The sequence below is a fragment of the Benincasa hispida genome, chromosome 12 (genome assembly GCF_009727055.1).
Source record: "Benincasa hispida cultivar B227 chromosome 12, ASM972705v1, whole genome shotgun sequence".
NCBI classification, from domain to species: domain Eukaryota; kingdom Viridiplantae; phylum Streptophyta; class Magnoliopsida; order Cucurbitales; family Cucurbitaceae; genus Benincasa; species Benincasa hispida.
This window is the reverse complement of record NC_052360.1, coordinates 13,711,577-13,732,325: the sequence shown is the minus strand read 5'-3', so window position 1 is coordinate 13,732,325 and position 20,749 is coordinate 13,711,577.

Genomic DNA, 20,749 nt, shown 5'->3' with positions numbered 1-20,749 from the left:
AAGTGGCAAGTAGGATGTGGATTACATGGACACCAAGCATGAATGATTACAATGATTTACATAGACACCAAAGATGAATGACTACAAGGCACATGAACAATATAGAGGGTGACATATGGCTTTTGGGACACTAAACAATGGACATCTATTTGTTATTATAATATTCATAATACTCCCCTTTAGATGCTCATATATATATAATATGTCTCGTTAAAATCTTACTAGGAAAGACCCAATAGGAAAAAACCCTAGTGAAGAAAAAGAGTACATATTTCACATCATATTTACTCCTAAAATAATACAATATATTTACTCTCCCTCATGAAAACATCACTTAAGATCTCTGAGTCGCCGCATTCCAATGTTGTGCACCAATTTTTCAAAAGTTACGGTTGGTAATGCTTTTGTAAATAAGTCTGTCAGGTTATCATTCAAACAAATTTGTTGTACAGTGATGTCATTTTCTTCATGATCATGAGTGTAGAAAAGTTTCGGTGAAATATACTTTGTTCTATCTTCTTTAATATATCTTCTTTTGATTTGGGCTATGTGATAACTTGTAGAAATACAAGTTATTTATGCCATCTTATCTAGATATTGTGGCAAAAAATGAGGAATTATGCGCTAATTGTATGAAAATTAACTTAGTTTGATAATAATTTCAAATGCTTGCACTAAAATCCACTAACGCCAAACGATGGAGAATACGGCGAAAATTTACTCTTTTTTGCAGGAAGACCAAAGCCACCACTTGCGCCCAAGGCTCGTGAGAACTTCATCCATGCATCTCTATCACTATTGTGCCCATCGAACGTCATCGCACAGATTATCATTGAAGAAACGACGCAATTCGATAGTAGATCCTGATCTACATGACAACCACATGTGATAATAAAAACAAACACCGCATACGAACCTATGATCGAGTCATGCAAATGAGCAACGCAAGAGTGGGAGATCAAGACACGTGTACAACGAACGGTTGTGCAAAATTGACGGTCTGATTGTATAACAGAAGGAATAAAATCCCTCCATCTTCAGAATTTCTATAACAAAAAGTGGGGACCACTTGGCCGGAGTCAAAGTAATTTTGCCTATAAATACCCAGGGGATTCAATGAAGAATTATGCTATTTGATACTGGGCGAAGTGCTGCAAGATAAAAAAGAGAAGAGGGCTTAGCTGAGTGCTACAAAGTAAGATGCGGGAAGAAGAAGAGATAAGGCCGAAAGGTGTAATCTCATATCCATCTTGTTAACATCCCCGAGCGAAGCTCTGTTCAAGGACCCTGCTACCGGAGGAGCCAGCCTGAGAGGGAAACTCTCCCTAGCATCATCCCAACCACAACCAGCAAGCAGATCTCCACCGATCGGTGACCAAGACATTGGCGCCTGATTGTCTCTATTCTATCCTTTTCTGCGTATTTCATGTTTCTTTCATGTTTCTGTTCATTCATCATGTATCAAATATTTAATAGAAATATTAGTTGTTTTGATCATATTCATTATTCATACTCTGTCTTTCATCGTTCACCCATTATTCACTTTCTGCACTATGTTTTCTTAATCCTTTGATAAGTACTATAAATGTCTAAGAACTTTATGTAAATTAACGTTATGTAATAAGTTTAGCTAAAGCATGCTGGACGGTATCTTCACCTATGAAAGCAGAAGTGAAGATGTCATTATGATCTATCGAGAGAAGGTCAAGAGAATGCGTTAACTAAAGCAAGTAGTACTTCCAGACATGGATGCAACCTTGCGTTCATTACGTTAGACTTTAGTTTCTACGTAGACATACGGGAGACGCGGCTGATCGCTGAAAGGTGTATGCCATGAGAATAACGGAACAATATTTGTATCTTTACTTTCATTAAGAACTTGCATTGATTTATATACTTATCTTTCTTTTTCTTTTCTCACCACAAGACTTGCCGACGCAATCCAATGTCCTTGCACAGCCTTCACAGTTAGCCCTACTCTTAGCATCTTGTACATAGAACCTGTATCATGTACATCTAGTTTAGGTTTCCAGCATTTTTATCGCATTTACTTTCCTTTTATTTTATGTAATTACTTTTGTACAATATCTTTATCAAAGTATTGAAAAATCGGTCGCATAACACCATGAAATTATCGCATTAACCGGTACCGTATTTTTCCTGTGTTCGACCTCGGATCACACCGAGAAACTTGCGATGAAATTATACTTGGTTTCATCGTAAGGAAACTTGTGACACAGCAGGGCATACTACCTAATCTTAATAAACCTCGCATAATCAGTAGTAGCATCGCATTGCATGAGCATAAAATTTCACATAACACTTCACATGCAACAAGTTTATGACATATACATACCAACTGGTATTATATGCATCTATGCGTTGTATGATAAAAGATAAGATAAATACTATGCACCAAACACTATGCAAGTTGTGTTGTCTTCGTATAATATTTTTTGGAGTGTTTATTAGAAGACAAGCCACATGTTTCACGAATGTGCTGAGTCATTGATCTTAGCCATACACATTCTCAACTATCCTCATGAATTGCAAGAATTTCAGTATGATTTGTGGAAGTGACTGTTATGATCTATTTCATCGATCGTCATGATATAGCAGTTCCTTCACATGTGAATAGATAACCTGTTTGAGATCTAGCTTTGTATGGATCAGATAAGTATCCATACTTTACATAACCAACTAGATCAAAATTTGATTTATTTGAATAAAACAAACTCATATCGATTGTTTCTCGAAGATAATGGAGTATATATTTAATTTCGTTTCAATGTCTTTTTGTAGGAAAAGAACTATATATTGCTAATAAATTTACTGAAAATACAATATCTGGTCATGTATTATTAGCAAGATACATAAGTGCACCAATTGCACTAAGATATAATACTTCAGGACCAAGAAGTTCTTCATTATCTTCTCAAGGTCGAAATATATCTTTCTTTATATCCAATTAACAGATTTCCATTGGAATATTTAATGGATGTGCTTTGTCCATATAAAATCTTTTCAAAAATTTTCCCGTATAAGTTGATTGATGAATAAATATTTCATCTGCTAAATGCTCAATTTGCAAACGAAGGAAAAATTTTGTTTTTCTGATGTCCTTCATCTCAAATTCTTTCTTAAGATATTCTATTACCTTTAAAAGCTCTTCAAGAGTTCCAGTTGTATTAAAGTCATCAACATATGTCGTTATAATAGCAAATTCTGATTGTGATTTCTTTATAAAGACATACCGACATATTGGATTATTTTGATTTCCTTCTTTCAATAAATATCCATTCAGAAAATTGTACCACATCCGTCTTGATTGTTTTAATCCATATAGTGATCTCTGTAACTTTATTGAATGTCATTCCCGAGAATTTGATGTATATGTTTCAGATACCTTAAATCTTTTTGGGATTCTCATATAAATATCATTATCAAGAGATTCATATAAATTTGTTGTGACTATATCCATAAAATGCATATCTAGACTTTTATACACAATCAAGTCAACTAAATATCTTAATGTAATTGCATCCATCCCGGAGAATACGTCTCCTCAAAATCAATACCAAAGATTTCTGAAAAACCTTGTGCAACTAGTCTTACTTATCTTGTGACCTCATTATTTTCATTTCTTTTCCTCACAAATACCCATTTATATCCCACAAGTTTAATACCTTCTGATGTTTAGTCTATTGGTCTAAAAACCTGACGTTTTCAAAGTAGGTTTAATTCTGCCTCAATTGCTTCTTTCCATTGAAGCCAATATTTTCTATGTCGACATTCTTCAACAAATTTTGGTTCAGGATCCTCATTTTCAGATATAATATCAAGAGCAACATTATACGCAAAAATAGTGTCAATAATTACATTAGTTCGATTCCACCTTTTTCCTACCATGACATAGTTTATTGAAATCTCTTTATTATCTTTCGGTATATCACCTTCCTCACTAGTCATGTCGAAGATTTCTTTATGGGTATTTACATCCTTAACCAAGTCTTTTTCATTATTAATTATTTTTTGTTTTCGAGGATTTTTATCTTTAGAATCCACTGGTTTACCACGCTTCTGGCGTGATCCAAACTCATTAGTGACAACTTGTTGTGTTAGGATATCAATTTTTTATGGAACATTTGCAGTTGGTATATGTAACTTAGTTATTTTCTTTGCATCTATAAATTCATCTGATAGTTGATTTGCTATATTTTATAAATGAATTATTTTTCAAGTTTACATTGATCTGTATGTGGATCTAAATGAAACAATAACGATGCATTCCATGTAATTTTTTTTTCAATTTCTTAATACCTCCCCTGAATGTTGGAAAATTTGTCTCATTAAAATGACAATCAGCAAATCATGCAGTAAATATATCACTCGTTAGGGGTTTAAGATATTTAACAATTGATGGGGAATCATATCCAACATATATTCCTAACCTTCTTTGAGGACCCATCTTAGTGCGTTGTGGTGGACCAATTGGAACATATACTGCACACCCAAAAATTCTCATATGGGAAATATTTGGCTCATGACCACAAGCTAATTTTAATGGCAAATACTTATAATAAGCTACTAACCTAATGCATACAAGTGATGCTGCATGCAAAATAGCATGTCCCCATACAAATGAAAGAAGTTTACCTCTCATAAGTAATGGTCTTGCAATTAATTGAAAACGTTTTATAAATGATTCTGCTAAACCATTTTTGTGTATAAACATGAGCTACAAATGATCAACACTTATCCCATTTGACATTCAATAATTGTCAAAAGCTAAGGATGTAAATTCACCAGCATTATCAAAACGAATTATCTTAATTGTATAATCAGAAAATTATGCTCTTAACTTAATTATTTGAGCAAGTAATCTTGCAAATGCAAGATTTCGACTTGATAATAAACACATATGTAACCATCTACTAGATGCATCTATTAATACCATAAAATATCTAAATGATCCACTTGGTGGGTTAACAGATCCACATATATCACCATGAATTCGTTCTAAAAATGTAGGTGATTCAGTCCACATTTTAGTTGGTGATGGTCTAATTATCAATTTTCCTTGAAAGCAAGCATCACATGATAATTCATTATATTGAAGAATTTTCTGGTTCTTCAATGGGTGTTCATTTGAATTTTCAATACTTCTCCTCATCATTATAGATCCTAGATGACCCAATCGGTCATGCCAAATTGTAAATATATTTGAATTCATGAACTTCAGGTTCATTGTTGCATATGTTTCAGTTACTCATATATGAGTATAATACAATAATACAATCCAAAAGATAAAGCAGGCAACTCTTCCAATATACATTTTTCATTTGAGACAGTGGATATGATATATAGATATTTCACATTATTCTTACTATCAGTCTCAATATGATAACATTTCTCTCGATGTTGCTGCTACAGGAGCATATTCGAGACATGAAATGTAGAAAATGTCTTCTCTAACATATCAACATCATTAATTTTTCTCTGCATAACAACAATTTTGAACTGATTTTAAATAATGCGAAATTGTAATCACTTACTGATTTTAAATCTTGTAGCCTCAAATGCATCCACCCATAACGAGCTTTAGGAATATTTTTTCCACAAGATACAGGGATTTTGATGATCATACCTTTCTTTCAAATTTTTTCACAAGATACAAGGATCTTTTATTGTAAGATACTCGATCTTTAATCCCTCGTAGAGATGATGACGAAGGAAAATCATAGCTTTTGCTTTGTCCTTACTGGATATTGTATTTCCTTCTTTAATTATTTCTTCCAAGTTCATAGCATCCAGGTGAATTTCGGCATCGAGCACCCATGACAAATAATTATTGTCATTAATGTCAAGTGCTGCAAATTCTAATTTTGTAAGATTTGTTATGACAACACTATCACAAAATATTGTATTTATATTAGAAATTTAATAGATATTGAATATGCAAAATAACATTAAATTTATTAATTATAACAAAGAGGGAAAAATCGACATACCTGTAGGACCTACCTTTAACGGAGAAAACGACAGAAGCTCGTGGTAATAACATTTTGTGAAATTGGAGAGCACAACAGGAATATAAATATGGAGAAAATATAATATAATATAATATAATAAATAAAANAATTAAAATTATAAAATAACTAAAATTATAAAATTGGATAATAAAAAATTTAGTGGAATTTAAAGTGGATTTCTTACTAATGAGTGTATGATCTAAAAATCCACCAAATGTCGCTATTTATAGACAAAGTGGCAAATAAAATGTGGAGGACACCAAGCATGAATAACTACAAGATACATAGACAATATAAAGAGTGACACATTACTTTTGGAGCACTAAGCAATGAGAATCTATTTATTATTATAATATTCATAATTTTTTTTCCCTTTTTGTTAAACTATTCAAATTACAAAATGCCCATTAATTTTGTCACTGTGGTGTGATATCTTACAACCAAACAAACCAGTACAACAAATGTAAGTTTATTTAGATCTAGTAACTTAAAAAATGACTAATAGGCCATCTTTTTATCCAATTTCCCTAAAATATCAATTTTACATTTAGATCTCTTACATATTAAAGAATGTTAAAAAATCAAATATTATATAAGACGTTAAATTTAACTTTGCGCTTAATAAATATGATTGGATATCTTTTTTAAATTGTTGTATTTATTAACTACAAAATTAAAAATTTAAGGTTTAATTAAACACAAAATTAAGATTTTTTTTTCTTTGTCTTAAAAGACATTTAATTTTTAAATATTTTTATATCTTTTAGATAAAATTTAAACTTTATAGATCTATTAGACATTTTTAAGGGGCATGTTAGAGTCAACTTTTAGAATTTAAGATTTTATCCATCACAATTTTTAAAATTGATTAAACTTGTATGTTAACCTTCATATAAATATAGTTTTAAATGCATTGACATATGATATCTAGATGAAGCTGCTAAATAAGAAATTTTGGACCAATCATAAATGTCATATCATTTTTCAAATTAATAACAAGACTACAAATGATCAAATTTTAGACTAATTAAAAGTTGATGCAAGTCCCAAATTGAAATTGAAGATATAAGTTGACATATAGATAATGCCACGTGTTTTCATTGTGACCGTATGATACAATAAAATAATTTGATCCAAGTTGTTATTAATATTTGGGGTCAAGTCAATTGAGCAAAAAAAAAAAAGTTTAATTTGGTCCAAAGACTAACCAAACCCAAGATCCAATTAATTGGGGCACAAGCCCACCAAACTCATATGAGAATTTTATAAATGGGCTAGTTGCATAAATGGAATTCAAGCCCAAAATAATAGAACTTATAGTACAAAGATAAAATAATTACATATATAGAACAAAATGGTAAAAGACTAAAAAGCCCACACTTAGTCACCATTTTGCAGAAATTGAAAGCTATACTAATATCATAGTTATCATTGATAGTCATTGATAGCTGCTATTAGTTGTTATTGTTTATAGTTGCTATCAATTACTATCACTCATAATTATTCAAGGGCACTTTTGTAAAAATAGCGAACAGCCAAACCTAACTGTTCTTCAGGTTTGATTTTGTAAACAAATATTACAGTACACAAATATTTTAATTTGTGCCCTTCATTTTGGGCCATTTATACCATTTTTTTCAAATAGACATCATACTCTTGAAGTCCTATAAAAAGAAAAAAAAATATATTGGTTTGTCTGATATCGTTCGCATTTCTCATTTTTTTCAGAAATAAACTTGTTTAGTAACTATTCCCGTTTCTTATTTCAAACTCTTAAAAAATGTTTATAAAAATGGTGCAAATTTGTGGACTAAAAAAACAGTTTCTTTCAAATTCTTTTTTATTTGCTATTTATATTTAATGTTTCGTTATAATAATTAGACGGGATGTAGCTCATTGATGTCATTTATGAATTGGGTACTTTAAAGTCTTGGGTACAATCCAGGGAAGATGAAAAAAATGGATAAAGGAAAGAAATTTTTTTTAAAAAAAAAAAGAAAAAGAAAAAAAGAGATAGAAGAAGCAAAAAAATGGATAATGGAAAGATTTAAAAAAAGGGAAAGAAAAAATCGAAGAGAATTAAAAAAAAAAATGGAAGAAGAATGTGTACAACAAGATAAGATAAGTGAGAACGAAATTGAAAATTAGAAAACAATTCAAAAGTTGACTAGTTAATACTTTCAAATTTTAAAGAGATTATATATTTTAGATTTTTGTTCTTTTTTTATAATCTGTTACAAATATCCTTTATTAGTTGAGAAACGTTTTATTCGAGCGATTCAAAAATTTAAGGCTCTAGAAAATTTGAAAAGAATTCTTATGACAATCAAAGAAGACTCTCTAAACTTTTAAAGTTAAACACTTCTTAAAGATGCAAGTTTTTCAACTTAAAAGAAAGAAAGAAAGAACCGCTTAGACCAAGATGCAAACCTTGGGCTGTTTGCTTTATTGGTTTTGGCACAAAAAACTTGCCAAGTTAAATTTAATGTTTTTAATGAAAATAAATATAAATATTTTTAAAATGTAACTGCATACATTTTATATTTAATAACGTCATTATAAGAGAGGCCTATGTGAATTTGAATGTCCACAATTTTATTTTTTTTTTTTTTTTGGAAAATCTAAGCAAAAAATTGAAAATTAAATATGTGGCCTATTTATTAATCCTTTGAATTTTAACCCAAAATATTTTGAAAATTATGTTTGTTTATTTATTTATTTATTTATTTTTACAGTAGTTTACATATTTGATAAGGAAACATTTAAATTTATAACCAAATTTCAAACTCCAAAAGCTATTTCTTTGTCTTTTTTTAATTTTTAAAACTCAGTTTAAATTTTTGGTAACAAAACCATGAAACAAATACATAAAAATATTGTTTATAATTTGGAGTTTGTCTAAAAAAAACTAACACTAAATAATTATCAAATAGTGTTGTTAAGTCTCATTCAATAACAATCTTATTTTTAGTTTTCTATTATTGAAATTTGTGTTTATTTTCTCCTAAATTCTATATTATAGTTTTCAAATTTCTTAAAAAACTACTTGAATTTTCGGCTAATTTATTTTTTAAAAAAACTACGTTTTTAGTTTCTAAAATTTAGCTTCGTTTTATAAAATCATAAGTGAAAAGTAAATAATAATAATAAAAAAAAAAAAAAAAACTTATAGGTAAAAGTGGTATTTATAAGTTTAATTTTCAACCACAAGAAAATTAAGGTTATTTGGTAACTATTTCGTTTTTGGTTTTTTGTTTTTAAAAATTAAGTCTATTTATTCTCAATTTCTTACAATGATTTGCATCTTCCTTAGGTACAATGGTTGAATTCTTAGTCAAATTTAAAAAATAAAAACAACTTTTTTAGTTTTCAAAATTTGGCTTGACTTTTTAAACCATTGGTAAAAAGTTGATAACAAAGAAAACATTGGTAAAAAGTAGATAACAAATAAAGAAATTTGAAGGTGAAAGTAATGTCTATAAGCTTAATTTTCAAAAACAAAAAAACGAAAATCAAATAGTTACCAAATAAGGTCTTAAAAAATATTCTTTTTTATTTTCTTAATTTGGCTAAAAATCCAAACATTTTATTATGAGAGGTGAAAACCATAAAAAATAATAAATAAATTGTGAAGAAACAAGTACAATTTTGAAAAAAAAAAAAGTTATTAATTCCATCTTAGTATGCTAATTACGATAGGAAGAATAACATACCTTCAACATATTCCATAATTTCTAAAAGTACGATATTGTTGATTTTGAATATAAATATTATGACTTTGTTTTGAAACTACCAAAAATATTTGACAATTGTTTTGACTTATATATTATGAATATATTCCTTTCTTTAACCAATGTAAACGTTTTGTTTTGTGTTAAGAGACGAAAGAAGTAAAAAATTTGGTACAAATTTGTATAGTTGCAAATGATATTGAGCCAAACCATGGGAAGGAATTGATGAGGAATCAAATTTGTTACATATTCATTATACTACAGAACCCAATTGAGTGATTGGCATTGGAAATTGGAAACAGCTTCAATTCTAATTGGATTAAGATTCTAACTCTGCAGCCACCAAAGTGATTCATATTCCAATTATTCATACCTTTTTCATTCCATAACCAAAGACCAATTTCCCATATGATATTTTACATTTCTCTTCTTTGTTTGTGTTTGGATTTTGTTATTGGGGATGCAAATAAGTGTCCACCGCCACTTAGTAGACACAGAAGATTTTTATACTTGGTGTAGAAATTCCAATCACACATTTCTTGATCACTCAGTTTATTTGACATAGATAAAAAAAAAGATGTTAAGGCATATAAGTAGGATCACTTTGAGAGTGATTTTGATAAAAATACTAATTACAAAAAATAAAATTGTTTTGTTCATTAGTGATTTATTCAAATTGATTTTTACATAATCATTTTTTATTGTTTGGTTCCACACTTGAAAGTGTGATTTGAATTAATGAGAGTGGTTTTGTTGTATGAATAATTCACCAAAAATCAGAAATTACAAAATCTTGTACCAGAAAGAATTTCAGCCCAACGACTTCATTTTTCTCCTTAAAACAATTTTACTCACTCTAGTGTCTGAGTTTCATGAATAATTCTCTCATGATAAAATAGATTAACTTTCTTATAAAAGTAGCATCTCATCCACAAGATCCAACAAACTATATTTTGTGGAAATAAATCGAACTTGCAATTTTATAGAAAGGAATAAAAGTTTTATGAAATAGAAATGATTATGGAAAAGTACACAAATGCAATTTGAAGAAGATGCATATTTATAGACTATTCGTGGTCATTTGAATAGTCATGTCTCTTTTTCGAGTTGGTTAATTATGAAAAGACATGTTTATTTATGAAATGATTCAACTCTACACGAATGGTCACTACCATTTATTCCAACAATCCACCCCATAAATGGTAAGTTGACAATTTAAGATCAAAGAAAAAGAAAACGTTTGGTATTTCCAACAAAGAATCTACACCACTTGAACACCACTTGAACATCAATTGAGTTTACTAAGGCAATTGAAATCATACAGTTTCTCATTATAATAAAATTTGTTCTCATATCTGTATTCATTTTTTTCCTTGAACACCACTTGGTCTCATGAGTGTTTTAGAGAATTCATCTTAAAATTCTCATAGAAGCGACCCCTTCACACTCATATAGGTGATTCCTAAAAAAAAAAAAAAAAAAAAAAAAAAAATTGTATATGCTCTTTTTATAAATAATTATTCAACAACTTATAAAAATCATTAGAAACACAATGCTTATCCTTAAACTACACTTGCACTGTTTCATCATCTTTAGAATGCATAAGAAGAAAAAAATTCAACGCAGTGCTTACTAAGTTATCCAGATGTCGGTTTGCCCGTTAAACCTAGATCTTGGGATCTCCAGTCAACTAAGTCGGGTTGCCTCTATGATTAACTTTTTAAAATTAAAGGCTTTAATCACATTCCCTCGATGAACTTTCAATCAACTCTCTAGTTAGACCTTTTACAAGTGGACCTGCAATATTATCTTTTGATCTTACAAAAGTCAATTGTGATAATTCCACTAGAAAGTAGTTCTCTAATTGTATTATGTCTTCGTCATATATGTCGAGACATATTATTATTCACTAAAAAGGTATAGGTTGTATTCACTTTAGGAATACTATATAAACATTTTGTAGCCAATTCGAACATGTCCTAACCTCTTTTTAAATTATTATCCAATATTCTAAAACTTGGATTATCAGTTGGGAATAGTCACTTTTCCCTAATATCCCCCACAATAAAATAAAACTTTCAAAAGGTTTTCAAATTTTCTACGTTTTTGTATATAAAATTCTATACAAAACATAATTTACCTTCAAACTGTGAGACATATTCATCGGATAAGTCTTATCATAGTTTTGGAATCAATCATTATATAGATAAGAAAATTTTCAACCGTAAATATCATTGTTATGGTATTTTCTGTATTACATATATTATTTTCCTCTAATAATTGCCATTGATTTTCACGAAATCCACCACTATAAACATTATATATTGTGTTATCTAATCCGTTCAAAATGTAGTTCATGTATAACTATTTTGCATGTTCCTATGCCTAGTACATGGAAGCAGTTTTCATTTGTCGGCTTCTCCTTCAAACATTACAAAAACATCTTCTTTTACAAATCTTGCTAGATATTGAAAGTTGCGAGGCAAAATAGAATTTATTCTTGCCATCATTTGAATATGCACTTAAATTTCTCATAAAATTTCTCTATGAGTTCCACCAATATGTGATGAACAATTTGATATGTTGATGACATTTATGTGAAATAGATCACCAAATATTTATGAAACAAAGTAAATAACCTAACCAAACAAGTTATCACAAAATAAAATCAGATAAGGCAACAAATAAATGTGAGACATTATCTATTATGCTTGAAACATAAAACAATACAAGAAGATTAGGCTTGATAATCCATTATATGCATAATAATAAAAGCATATTAAAATAAGGCAACATAAAAAAAGAAAAGGCAAAATAGTGTAATACTCAGAGAAAAATCACTAGTCATACAATATTCCTGTAAAATCAAATTAGTGCTTGCATTAGAAACAAAATATATATTTCTAAAGTAGAATCAAAGTGAGATAACTTTATGATGTGGTGTGAGAGGCAGAATCAATACAAAACAAGAGGGAACCAGCAGAAAACGTGCAAAATAAATTTGTGTTGTATGAATAATTCATCAAAAATCAGAAATTACATAACCTTGTATCGAACAGAATTGGAGCTCTACGACTTCACATTATCTCCTTAAAACTATTTTACTCACTCTAGTGCCTAAGTTTCATGAGTAATTGTTACTCATGATAGAACAGATTAACTTTCTTATGAAAGTAGGCACCCCATCTACAAGATTCAACAAGCTACACTTTGTAGAAATAAATTGAACTTGCAAATTTATAAAAAGAAAAAAAAAATTATAAGGGAAAAATGGTTATGAAAAAGTACACAAATGTAATTTGAAGAAGATACATATTTATAGACTATTTGTGATAATTTGAATAGTCATGTCTCTTCTTCAAGTTGGTTAATTATGAAAAGACATGTTTATTTATGAAATTATATAACTCTACACGAATGGTCATTATTATTTATTCCAACAGATTTAGGATTGACTTTAGTTATAACTATTTGTGTAAAAGTGTTAAATTATTTTAATATTTGATTCCACACTTTTATAGGAATTTTGATTTAAATTAAGGATTTTTACCTTTTATGATTAATGTTTGATTTTTTTTTCTTTTTAAAAAAAGAATCGTCAAGGAGATAACATTTTAGAGGGGAAAAAATAGACAGGGAACAGAAGTTATAGAAAGATAAATTAAAAAATATCTGGGAAATAAAAAATTTAGTGAAAAAAGTAGAGAGCTAAATCAAAGTTTAGATAGGAAAATTTTGGAGAATATTTAAATAGGGAAATTTTTAACCGTGAGAATGAAAGTTCAAAGATAGAGAAATAAGATTAGAAGATATGTACAAAAATTTAGGGAGAAAAAATAAGTTAAGGGACAAAATTTCAGATTAACTTATGAAAGTTGGTTATTTAAACATATTTGTTGGGTTCAATCAATGTGATTGAATTTTTTTTTTTAATAATATGTGTGATTGGAGGATTGAAACTTTGACTACTTGATTATAATACATATGTAATGTTAGTTGAGTTATGTTTATTTTGCAATATGATTGAGTTTATTGTGTTCCTATTTAGTTTATTTTTTTATTAATCTAATCATGATGTCTTGTCAATATTTAAATGTTGTGTTAATAACGAGTAATTTAGTAAAAATGAAAATGAATTAATTATATTTTTTTAGTAATGAGAATTTTTTTAATTTTAAGAATTAAATAGATACCATGATGAAATACTAAATTTGTAATCTTATACAAAAGTAGGCACAATTTATTGTAAAACCACAATCTTTTACTTACACAAAACCATAAATTATGTGAAACTATAATTTATGATTTTGATGCGACAACTTATGTGAAAATTAAAAGAAATATATGTTCCTGAAAAAGAAATATACGACATCATTTATAATCACTAGAAATTAAAAAAAAAAAAAAAAAAAGCATGCATTGCATGTGAGAAGCTTGTTGATATATATTTATATTAAAATAAATAAATAACCTTTCATTATGATTTGTTGATGAACCAAAAAAATTACGATTTCTCAAAGGTTTTTTCAAAACTTTCGATAAATGTATATCTTTTTCGAAGGTTTTTTATAACCTCTGATAAAAGATGGTCGAAATAGGTTAACTCTCTTGTAGTGTGTATCATTGATTTAATTCAAGAACGAAATCGATCAATAAATTAGCCTATTTAGGTCTAATCATCTTAGTGATCCCTTAGACTTAAAGTGGATGTTGTTTTTTTATGCACGCATCAATCAATTGAGTATTTAATTTTATTAACCTGTTAGTTAATGTATTCAAGCGCTTTTGACAGTATTTGCAGGAAGTAGGCTAAGCACATCCATGAATAAAAAATTATCCTTATTAGTCTTATGATGAATTCAAACAATTGAGTGGATCCAAATTCCTAGGTTAAGCCGTTTTCATTTTTGTACACACTTTACTTTTTTTGTATTTAATTTTTCCATTCTTTTCATTCTCAATCCTCACAATCCCCTTTCCCCCACTTACCACTGTAGCTAGAAACTTAATTGGTTTGAAACTATCATCGTGATTCACTTACAGATCAATCAGGTCTTACTATTAATACTTCTCAATCATAGAGGTTATTTAGTTCGTAATTATTATAAATTTTATTTGATTGTAAGAACCCTCGACAAGTTCTTTCTTTCCCAAAGCGTATGGGATTTGTTAGCCATAAATCCTTTAGAAGGGTTTGACTCTAATGATTAGAAACTCATTAGGAAGAAGAAATTCTATTTAAAGAATCGTAGCTGCAGCATGGAAGAAAAATTCCTACAGCGTCAGATTCATCTAATCTTTCTTCTTGCTTAATCATTATCTTTGAGTTTGTTCAGTCACGACTGTGTTAGGCTTAATTTTCTAGCACTAGTAAATAAACACATGCATGTGCACGTAAAATCGTATAGTTTAGTTTAAAAAATTAAAATGCAGTAATTTTTAGGATGTAATAAATATAATATTATATAGTTTTCTTTTAGTTACTATTAAATTTTTAAAAGTGAGAGGACATGTTGACAAAATTGAATATATATGATAAAACATTTTATAATGTATACTTTAATTTAATTAAAAATTTTAAACTAAAATTCTTCTCAAAAAAGAATTTAAACTAAAATTGATTTTAAAAATTTGCATTGAATAAATCAAAATTTTGGTAAAGAAGAAATCTTTGATTAATATTATATAGAGAAATTCTTATAAATTGATTTAAAAAATTTGCATGGGATAAATCAAAATTTTCCTTTATACTTTTGAATTTTTTGCTATAAAGTATAAATATTTTTAAATATTTTTTATATTTAAAAAGGTCCCATATATATATATATATCAACATAACTAATTAAATGAGTTAATATAAATTTGACAAAAGCAATATAAATTATCTCTATAGGGAAAAATATTTTTTTTTAAAAATGTGGATATATTATATAAGAGCATTTCCATAAGTTAATAAAAAAGGGAAAAATTAAAAGGATATTGTCTTTTTAGAAACTATTTAGGAAATATTGTTGTTTTCAAACTATTTGTAAAAATATTGTTCTTTTTTAAAAAAAAAAATAAGTTGAGGGTTGAAAATTCGACCTAGATAGGTCGAATTTTCTAGGTCGAATTTTGAACCCTTGACCTTCCTTTCATTTGTACGTCGAACTTTGAACCATCGACCTTGCCCTTCCTAACATTATTATTGAGTCTGTTTAATTATCATTCCGGACACCTTCCTCTATCAAAAGATCGTATTTCTAAATTTTCATAAGGTCCCCCTGGAATTCCTTCCAAAGCTTGTTGAATAATTTTTACGGATTCTGTCATCTCAACAAGTCTGACTAAATAACGAGCTAATGAATCTTCTTCTGCCACTGAACTTCCCAATCAAATTCGAGAGCGAGATTATGAGAGAGGCGAGATTTTGAGCACGAGAGCGAGAGCGAAATAGCGAGATTTGAATAGAGAGCGAGAATACCGTACAAAATTTCCCCTTTTTTATTTTTTAATTATTACACATCCACTTCTTCTTTTCTTCTTCCTTTCTTTTTTTTTTTTAATTTCCAATTTTAAAAATAATTTCTAAAAAACATTTTATTATTTTATTTAAACTCTAAAAAAATAAATTAAAAAAAATAATAACTCATAAAATAAAAAAAATATATATATAATTAAATATCTCATTTATATAAATAATATTACAAAAATCAATGTGTCCCACAAGGCGGACGTCGTCGATTCGAGCTGGTTGTCCGTCGTCGACTTCGAACTTAAGGTTGCTCGGGTTCTTCTTGATGTTGCTCTGGTACTCTGCAGGCGCTTCATAATAAAATATTCATTATGCTCTCCACGACCCGACCACGTCCATGCACGTATAAAGACGAAGGACTAGTCTCTAAGTCATAATGTCTTGAACCAAAATGCTGGCATATCATCATCGGACTAACATGATCAGTTTGACTCTGCGTCTGCATCAATGGGGGAAACTCTTCCACATTATGTGCAACTCATCAAAACTCATCCTCTTCCCGAACAGGTCCTCTACGTTAGGAGCTGGTGGAGGAACAATAGGTATATTCGTACATATAATGAAATTTCTTCCATATAGCTTTGGTTGTCAACTACAATATAGTAAGAACCTAGTTCGGATCATTCGCAATGTAACGACCCAGATTTGAACGCATACAGGAAATTAAAATGTCAAATAATAAGCCGGACGAAATTTTATTTAAAGGGGTGGAAATTTAGGAGAAGAAAAAAAAATGAATAATTGGAAATTGGAAATTTATTGGATTAATTGAAATTTATTCATTATCCAAAAATAATGAATAAGGGAGCAGAATAAGGGAGAATTAATTGGAAGTTTGACGCTAGCTAATTCAGGAGACAACGGGCAGTAGATAACTTTTGTTTGGACACTACTCATTGGAAGAATTGGAGGTGAATTAATTGCCCATATACTCTTAAAATTTGAAAGAGTTAAAAAGAGGAAGTGAATCCACAAGCAGTGAAGGCAACCACGTGTGAAAACTAGCGAGATTGTATAGAATATTGGAGAGAGCGAGAGTAAAAGAGCGAGATTCTTAGCGAGACAGTAGGAAAGAGCGGGAGCAGGAGCGGGAGCGAGAGCAAAAAGCGAGAGCAAGAGCGGGAGCGAAACGGGCGAGAGCGAGAGCGCGACCGAGACAGCGAGAGCGAGAGAGCGACCAGCGACAACGAGAGCGAGAGCGGAAGTCGCGAGAGCCAAAACCAACGAGAAAGCTGGAGAGAGTGAGATTCTGAGAACAAAGAGAGTGAGATTTGGACAGAAGCGTGGATTATGCGTTGAATTTGGCCACGATCTTATAGATTATACATAGAAAAACCCTAAAAATTGAATACAAACAAAGAAATGATGACATAAGGGCAAACGTTAGCCAAGAATCAGGTGTCTTATTGAGAGGAATCCTTAAACCCTAAGTAATTTTTAAAGAAGCACTGTAGGATGATTTGTCACATTGAGAAGAGCTGAAAACTACTATAAATAGGACCCTTTGCCGAAGATTTAACCCATTCTCAAACAAATCTCAGTAACAAAGAATCGTGTGAAAAAAGTAAGTGTGAGTGAGGAATTTCTGTGAGGCTAAAAAAGAAAAACTCGGGTAGGTGCTGCCAAATTTCCCTTCTAGTTTAAAAAGGGAAAAGCTCTACTGATCAAATCATAAAGAATAATAAGGATAATTAGATCACAGTCAAGGTTTCCCTTCTAGTTTAAAAAGGGAAAGCTCTACTGATCAAAATCATAAAGAATATAAAGGAATAATTAGATCACAGTCAAGGTAAGTAGTTTATCTCACCCTCTCTTTAAATGTTCTATGGTAGTGTACCTTTATTATGTTGCATGGTTATGTTAATTGTTATATTGCATTACATGTTTAGAACACGTTTCTCTACAAGGGACCCCATGCATTATGTTTGTTCCACGATTACTTAAAATCAAGTTTTAATTAGGTGTAAGTTATGCTTCCAGTCTAATCTTACGTTTATGTTAATGGTTGATGTTGATGAGACTCTGGCCCTACTGACTGCATGACCCGCTAATCATCGGATGGGTTAGTTTCGCGCTTAAGTCCTCATCTTCCTATCAGGGCGGAGAAATTTATGCCTCCAGGGCTGGCAGGGCATGTATGATTGCACCCCTCCAGGCCTAATCTTACGAATATGTTTATGCTAGGACTAGCAGGGTATGTATGGTTGTACCCCTTTAGTCCCAATACTACTTTAATGCTAATGGTTGATGTTGGATGCGACTCTAGCTCTACTGATTGCATGACCCGCTAATCATCAGATGGGTTAGTTTTCTTTAGGTCCTCATCTTCCTATCAGCGGCGGAGAGATTTATGTTGGAAAGCATAACGACCACCACATGTTATTATACGTTTTCGGTCCGGATCATATGTTTTCATGACATGTTGCTTGTGATTGTGCATTTGGTCACTACCTACGTGAGAACTACTTACTGGGTAATATATATACTCATCCTATATTTTATAGACTTGTAGGTAAGGACACAGCGTAGATGGCGAATTGGACGTCGCTCAAATGGCCCAACCATCAAACTCACTATTATAGGCATATGTATTTTGTACCACACGCTAATGTTTTATGGATCCTGGTGTTTTGATAAATAAACTTTTTTATATAGTTTTCTATCTAATTAATAAAATTTTAGTATGTTCTTTGAAATTTTCACCAAACTCAATCTCATGATAGAAAAGTCTAAGTATGCATGTCGTAGGCGGTCGGATCATAAATGTGAAAGGTCCGGTCGTTACACGCAACCTCACGGAGTCTACTGTTGTTCGATCTTTGTGAATTATAAAAACAATTAGACAATATTTAAAAATAAAATTTAAATTAAAAAAAATTAAGATAATATTCATTCATTTACCAGATGACCCAACAGTTGCTCTCGGGACGAGTGACGGAGCCCTTTGTGATATTATTATACCAATGAATATATTCTGGAGTGACATCTGTGTCAAACTGTTCAAAGAGAAACCGCCCACTGCAATAAACCTTACACAGATAGTGCCATCACACTACCAAAATGTGTAACTTTTTCGAAACCAATCTCCAGTCCTTAGGTCAATGATCATGCAGTACGGGTTCAGTATTACAAGAGTGAATGGGACATCCTGCTGAAAACCGAATTGCCTTGTCACCCTATCAGGAAGATACCACTCACCAATGTGAAAACATATGAGAGGACTCATCGTCCGCCATATGTTTTGACCATTCGTCACAAAAATTAGGCAAAGTATGTATAATAATTTGTACGGCTCTCAAATAACCTGAAAACATAAAATATTATAATTAAAGAATATTAAAGACAAATAATAAAAAATGTGAATAAAAAAATCAAATTAGGTTTTAGTGTAATGTACTGTTTTCAGGTTGAAGCAGATCAAACATTGTTCTATACTGGTTGACTACATGTGTGGATTGTCCTAGTCACACAGAATTTGTCTCTCCACCTAAATTTTTAAATTGAATTTAGGAATTTAAATTAACTAGATCAGTGATATTAAAATTAAATTGAATTAAAACAACATAACCGAGAACCGTAGGCTTGTCCAACTAAACTGAGCGTCATTAACATGATGGTAGTTTGTGGAGCCATTGTTGGAAAATCGCTCCAAAAGCCCATAGTTGCAAAAGTATAAAGAGGCCCAGCTATCTCTCGAACCTCAGGTCTTGTTGCTTTTTTCATAGTTTTGTCTATACAACCATGCCAAGCATGCTCCACCCCACGAATACCGGCCCACATCATGGAGGTTAGCTAAACAATGGCAGGGAACATCAAAGTGAACAAAAATGACTTGAATTTATCTGAAAACAGACTTTCCACCTATCATTTGTAAGTAATATATGCTCATGCATTTCTTATGACGGTTTCCTCGTCTGCATCACCTGTGAAGCTTCACGAAAATTGTGTTCTTAACCATATTAAGCTTAAACCTTGATCCTTTAATCTTGTCGGCAAGTGGGGACGCCACTGAGGTACAATTGACAAACTTCTAACCAGTCATCGTAACATCACTCTGGTGACCGGCTCACCGTCAACAGGTAACCCCAACAACACATTCTATGCTTGTAGAGTGATAGTGCACTCTCCAAAGACATATGGAATGTTACGTCTCGGGCCTCCATCTCTCGATCAAAGCTGTGATCAAATGCCAGTCCAACTGAATAAATCCTAATCTGGCAACTCCATAGAATCCAGAAGTGTGCAGTAGCGATAGTCTTCGAAGGTGGAGCGGATAGTGCGTTGGAGAACTATCTCTCGACGTCTGCAAGATATTTCTCCAGTAGTACAATCTCGCCATACAACATATGATCGATGAATGGACTGGTCGTACACATCGGGATCAAACAGGTCCTAGGTATGAACATCAACTTTTAAATATAACAATAAATTAAACTTTTTATAAATATTTTTAAACATAGCAATAAATTAAA